Source organism: Lupinus angustifolius, chromosome LG04, assembly GCF_001865875.1.
Source record: "Lupinus angustifolius cultivar Tanjil chromosome LG04, LupAngTanjil_v1.0, whole genome shotgun sequence".
NCBI lineage: Eukaryota > Viridiplantae > Streptophyta > Magnoliopsida > Fabales > Fabaceae > Lupinus > Lupinus angustifolius.
The window spans coordinates 215,426-222,995 of NC_032012.1; the positions used below are offsets into that span (position 1 = coordinate 215,426).

General features: G+C 30.8%; 1 pseudogene; it reads right to left on the bottom strand.

The window, feature by feature from the left end:
• LOC109344938 lies at positions 4,545-7,166 on the bottom strand (annotated as a pseudogene).

Below are 7,570 nucleotides of genomic sequence, written 5' to 3' on the forward strand. Positions count from 1 at the left end.
TAATAGCATATGGAGACAAATTTGCTGCTGCTACTGCAAAGTAATTATATGCACTATTTTAATGTTCAGGCCGTGACCACTTTGCAGGCAGGATCTTCTTATGGTTAGTTTTTGAGTCCATATTGAATATCTTTTTAGAGTAAGTTTTACATCTCTACAAAATATTTAGTTTTTGAGTCCATAATGAAATAGGAGAAATAATTATAATCATTTAAACAAAAAAAAAAGTAATAAGTGTAAATAAGTTAAATACTAATGAGTGTTGGTATAATTTCTTCTTAAATAATTAATTATTTATATATTGATTATGATAAATTGATCATTTATAAATTTGTATATAAAATTTGATTATGAAATTATTCTCCTCTTTGATGTATTTAAAAAAATATTTCTTAAATTATTTGATATTCATACACCATTAGAAACAATGAAGGTGAAATTTGACTTTATCCCTATGCAAACCCTGTAGCTTGTTTAGAGATTTTTTTTGGATGAAAGTGAAAAATGACAAAAGAAACTATTTAAACAAAAGGAAGTTCTGAAAGCGATTAGTTTCTTATCTAAAAATGTGAGGGATACCCTTAGTAGTATCAAAACAAAATGAAGTGTTCTATATCAATAGGAGAATTGCACCATTCCTTGAAGTTGCTTGTAACACCTCAGCCCTGTGCGACCTCATGAGCTTAATAGTAGAAACTCATGGGTTAAGTGACTAATTATATCTGAGGTCACGAGTTCGAGTCGCGGAAGGCTCCCCTTGGTGGGAAATAAAATACTGCAGGAGATATTTATGCTTGTGGGTGACACACTCATTATATTCATATGTCTGAGAGGTCGTATGTCAGGACTGAGGTGTTACATAGAGTATACCCAATGTAAAAGAGACGAATCATAGAAAAAGTGACCTAATTATTGTGAATGCAAGTATGCAAGAATATGATTTGACGAAGACAAAGACTAAAGCTTGAAGACAATGAACACATCAACGACAACACAAAGACTCATATTCAAGCTTCAAGAAAGGATCATGAAGACTAAGAGTAATGTTTTAGGTCCAAAGATGCTTTTTAATGGGTATAGTCTAGGTTGGGTAAACCATTTGATAAATCTCACATAATATGAGCATTTTACATAAAAGAGATTTTTCATATATAACATGACTTCGAAAATATTTTAGCATGAATACATGATTCTCAGCACTAATATTTATATCCTTTTCAAAGTCATGCTCATGTATATATTATTCATGTTAGAAGTTCAAGCAAAATCAACTAAGTTTTTTCAGAAAATCAACTAAGTTTTTTCAGAAAATCGTTAATCGATTAAGACTTTATCTAATTGACTAAGTTTTTGTAAATAGAAAACTCGTTAATCGGTTAAGGACATGATTAATTGATTAAGTCTGTTTCTATGTTGGAATATTGGACATTTTAAATAAACGTTAATCAATTAAGTTACAATTTAATCGATTATCCCTAATAGAAATGTTTGAAACTAAATGATATTTTATCATCCTTTCTCATATGCAAAGTAGCTCAAAAAACAAGAACAATAAATTTTATACTCAGAAATTTGATGCAAAAGTGATACACGTTTTCAAGAGTGATTTTTGAGAAAAGAGAAAATCTTTCATGTGAAAAAAGTGAGTTTTTTTAGCATCCTTGAAAAGTGTTTATTTTGATATCTTGAGAGTTGCTAAGATTTCCTTTTGTGAATCTTATTCATTCATTTTTATCTATGTGTGTCAAATTCATCAAAGAGTTGTATTTTGACTTGTTAATGTATATTTAAGCACATTGAGAGTGCATTAAAAAGTTGTACACATTTTTTACGGTTGATTTTATAAATTTATCTCTTCGAAAGTGTGAGGTATCACATAGGAGAAATAGAGAAATTTGGGAGAAAATACTAAATATGATAAAATTAATGAGGTAAAAAAAATTCAATTTATAAACAAGATAAGTGCTTTAATTTGCTTAATAATGATTTATAATACAAAAACTTGGAAGGTGAAGGGAGTTAGTTATATTTAATTCTTAATGTATTTTGCTTAATATTTAATTCTTACTTTTATTTTTTGGTTTCTCACATGTATCATCGTACCGGATGTAATCTTATCCGAGCCGGGAATATTCACATGTATATGTGACTAACTCTCCCAGCGGCACTTTTTCTATTCATAAGACTCAAACTTGAAACTTTGCTTAATGAGAATCAAATATATACCAATTGAACCAAATATGTGGACTAATTCTTACTGTTGACACATCATAAGTGTTGTTTTCTTATAAAAAAAACATGGAAGGTGAAGAGAGTTAGTGTGACAAGTGTTTTATGCTAAAGTGAAAGATAGAATGGGCAAAAAAATATTAATTGTGCTTACAACACATGCACATCCAAAAGCAAATGAAACATTATTTGTTATTTGCTTATACATAGTTAATAGATATATCATATTAATTAAATGTGCAAAGGAAAAATAGTAGCTTTTTAATATGCATAATCTATTAATAGTAATTATGCCAAATTTATTGGTACTTGATAATGATTTGATTTATACATGTCGGTAATAATAAGCTAATTACTTTATACATGCTAATGATCAATAGTGATAGAACTATATGTTTGAGGGAATATCCTTACTTTTTTAACTAACCTCTTATAAAATTGATAAATAATTTTTTTTCATGAATTATAATAATAACTATTTTCTTGATAATGTAAAAAAATATTTATCAAAATAAGGATGAAGGAAATGTTGCATATATTTGCCTCCATTTCTCAAATCATCATTTGGACAATCTCACTATGTTCTCCTCTTCCTAAATATAAAAAATAAATATCTTATTAATTAATTATAAAATGTAAAAAATAATAAATACAACAAGGATGGAGGAAAATTTACAAATATTTATTTCTTGTCTTTAACTTATCATTTGGACGGTCACGCTACGCCACGTCTTCCTCAAAAATAATTAAAACATACCCAACGACAAATATTTTTATATTAAGAACTACGTAATCTTAATTTTCTTAGGCAAGATCATATATTGTCAGACACATCAAAAAATAAAAAATACTTTTCATCTTAATAATAAATATTTAAATAAGCCAAAATGTATAGTAAGGTTACCGTCTAGAATAAATAAACAAAGTACTAATACATTTCCTAGATAATTGACTCCCAAATCCAAAATTATCATTTAAAATAAAGTTTTTTTTACGTTTTACCTTCAAAAAACACAGTAATAACTCCAAAAAAAAATATGTCACGAAAAATTAGGGTGTAGCACCAAGTAATGGATCCAATTAAATCATATACCATGAGAGTAAATATAGTCTTGAGAGAGAACACGACTACCAATTTGGTGGATCATCCCCACAATTTCATGGTAGGATTGTGATAACAAATATTCATTAAAGTCAAGCGGTTATCACGAAAATATTCTGCTTATCTTAATTACATCTCATTTATCTTTTGATTTATTTTCTGTTTATTAGGTTATTCAATCTTAATCTCATTTCATAGTTAAATTAAATCAAATAGTGTTTAAGAATAATTAATTAAACATAATCAAAGAGATATTTCAGTTTTTATACTTCAGAACAATTTTTATTACTCGACACAATCATGGAAGGAATCCTCTGCTTCAAAATTAAATTATGGAATCTATTTAATCAAATCATGGAAGCACCAAATCCAATGGAAAATATCTCTTCACCTCACTTTTTTGTTATTTAGTGTTGAATTATGTGCCTACGGAAGAAGCAATGGAAGAAAATTGATTTATAAAAAACAAATACGACATTTTTAAGATGAAAAAATAAACTAGATTGAGTTGGAGAGTTATCCGAAGTGATATTAAAGATAGGGGAGATGAATGTGTCATAGATACTAAAGAGGGTGAGAGTTTTGAAGAGAATATTGAAATTTTTCCTTGTCCAATAGGTCGTGTAGAAATATTATTCTTTGAGAGAGAAATATATGCAATGACAATGTATGAATTTTATATATTGTTACTTCATCACCTACCATTCATATCTAATCTTCATTAATTCTTTAAAAAAAGTAATATAAATGAATGGTGGATGATGTAATGAATGTGTATAATTTTTTATACTAACATTAATATTTACATTATTATCCTTAAGTTTCATTGTGTTGGATTGTGAAATGGATTTTCAAAAGCTTTGGGACATTCTAAGTAATCCTAATCACATCACAATATCCTTAACAACACTACAAAAATGCATATATTACTAATGATAGGTATTCAATTAGATGCTGAAACCTTGAATTTTTCTCCTTGTGTGCATGGAAGAATCATATGAAAATGAAATTAATCAATCTAATTCACCCATTTAGAAAAGGGGGAAAATATTTGCTAGCATCACAATATGTTTTATTGCATCATATATTATCCCTCTCACAATCTACATATTTATTTTAGTGTATAGCTTATAAAATTCTTCTCATTCAAATCCTAAGACTTGTTAATATAATGTAATCATAATATTAAAACTATTAGCACACAACACATGTTCACCATATATATTGAAGATCACCATTCATATCACACATTCAATATTCAAATTATTATACATAACTCACAACTTACAATACATAAGAAGATGATGCATCAATCACCAAAATATAACCATAGATTTTAGGCTTTAAAGCAGACTTCACCATCACAAACCCATTCATCTTTGGACTTCTTTTCTTCCTTAGCATCATCTTTGCTTCCTTTCCCCTTCTCTAGTGCACATTTTGGATGAAGATCAAAATCACACTCATCACAGTAGTATGACCATATATTTCCCTCGACGTCACAACCATCACATATATAAATCGTACGGCGACACAACTCAAGCTCATGCTCATGTTTTTCATGTGTCAGCTTCTCAGGCCACCCCTTTGCAATCTCTTCATATTCGGCCTCTATTTCTTCAACTCTCTCCTTAGTGAAAGGATAAACATCTACCCCATATTCCCAAAGCAATTTTAGCACTTTTGTTGTGACAGTATTGCCATTTGGTCCAATGGCCATAAGCTCAGGGGCGCCAAATAACTTTAATTTGTGATTCAGGATGGCCTTCCTTGAGTCGCCGTAGGGAAGTGCCAACCACGGCATTTCTGCAAAGTGTTCATCAAAGGAGGCTTGATCGTCGTCCTCTGAGACGAAAATGATTTCAAATGCATTGTCCTTTGCCTTAACCTTGTGATATAATTCGATGAGTTTTGGAAGGAAATCAGTACGGTCAGAACACCATAGAGCCGATAAGTAGAGGAGGATGTTCTTCCCTACTAATTCAGAGACTCTAATCTGATATGAAATAAATGTGAACTTGTTAATATCACATCAAAGAAAGAATGAAGCATTGTACTCAAAGGAATCTATTGCTAATTTGTTCAAAAAATTTACCTTCACCCCATCTTTTCCAATGACAAAATCTCGATCTCCGGAAACCAAAATCGACTCAAGGGTTTGAGATGCATCCTTGGCCTTTTGTATGTCAATAAGCTCATCAAACTTTTCTGGAGTGAAAGGGCATGCAGCAATTCCATGCTCCTCAATAAACTCAACAACATTAGAATGAAGAGTTTTCCCATCTGGCCCAATAATAACCAATGTGGGAATGGCTGAAGCCTCGAAATACCGAGGCAACTTCTCACAACTCCGGTCCTTGAAAGGCAGTGATAACCAAGGTAAACTTCGTAACAATTCCTTGAATGACTCTTCTTCTTCACCTTCATAACCATCTTCTCTGCATATCATCACAACCTCAAATTCCTCCCCCTCTGCCTTCAACTTCTCATAAATCTCTACAAGCTTTGGAGTAAAGTTAATGCATGGTTTTTCATGAATATATATGAAATACAGACCAATTGTCTTCCCCTCAAGATCGGAGACCGGTATCTGCATGTACATAAAGGGAAAACTCAGATTTAGATAGAATTTAACTAAAGGAAAGTGCTATCTTATACATAGAAAGTTACTAGCTTACTTTCTTCCCATCGGAAGATATAACGAAATCTCGCGAAGGAGAGGTCAAGATAGATGTCAATGTCTGGTTTTTCTTAGCTTCATTGTCTTGATCCTTCAACTCTTAGATCCTTGCTGATGTAAAAGGATATCCTTCAGCTCTATATTTCATGATAACTAGAGTTCCGAGATCATTAAGAACAACTCTCCCAACTTCGTTAAGTATTACGAGCTTGGGAATTCCCACTACATCAAACAATTCATTAAGGCGTTTGCGCGTATCTGAATCAGAAAATGGGATAGCAAGCCATGGCATCTTGGAGAAGTATGCATTATAGGATTCAAAATCTTTATCAGCTGTCACAAAAATGACCTCAAACTCATCTTTTGGAGCAAGTTCATTGTACACCTCCACCAAAATAGGGGTAAACTCTCGGCAAGGACCACACCATGATGCCGAAAAATATATACCTAAATTCTTTCCCTTCAAGCTATCAATCTTAACCTGTGATGTGTAAGTTAGGCAAAAGTGATATTTTTGATATGCTGAATAATATAGCTTCACCAAAAAGCTGAATAACATACGTTGAAGTTTTATCATAATTATCATTGTTACTTTCTGAAAACGATTACGTAACACCCCAGTCCTGACACCTGCGACTCGAACCCATGACTTTATGCACAAATAGTCATTTATGGGCACACTCAGTATATTCATGAGCATGAGAGGTCTCATGTCAGAACTGAGGTGTTCAAGGTTAAACAAACAAGACCTCAAGTTATAACTCTAGAGTTACAAAGCATAGGCCTTGAAGTTAAATTGATGAATTGCAATTACAATTTTGACACTAGAGTGAAACATTCTAAACAGAAAGAGCATAGCAGAATGAATGAGATCAATGCAATTACAATTTTAACACAAACGAATCATACCATAATAAATGCAAGTTTATGAACATTTGACAAAATGGGTTGAGCACATTATACCGTAACAAATGAAGTAATTTATGCTAAATAAAACAAAAAACAGAAACCATGAAAAATTAAAAAGGAAAAGAAAAAAGTTACCTGATGATCATTGTTACGAATAAGAAAGTCTCTGTGAGGAGTAGAGAACAGAGATTCAACACTGTGGGTTACAGATTTTGCCATCTTAGTCAGAACAAAAACATAGAATAAAATGAACCTACTTGAGTTATATATATATACACACACACTATTTCACTATCGATGATGATTAATAAAAACTGATTGAATATTTTAATATTTACGTAAACCATAACTTAATAAAATGTAATATATATACTGTCATTATAAACATTCATATATAATCAGTACATCATCTATCACAAAAATATTTACAGACAAAACTTAGAAAATTCTCTTTATGTCCAATTTGAAAAAAAGATCAACGAACTCCCAAGTTTAATTTATGGATCGATGAATGTTATTAATGCTCTGTGTGTCCATATTAAAAGAGTACTCTCGCTAATTACCTAAAACTTTATATTTAAAGTTGTTCAATTAAACATTTTATTATTAAAAAAATATTTTTTTAATTAGGGTGTCTCGAAAGAGTTTAT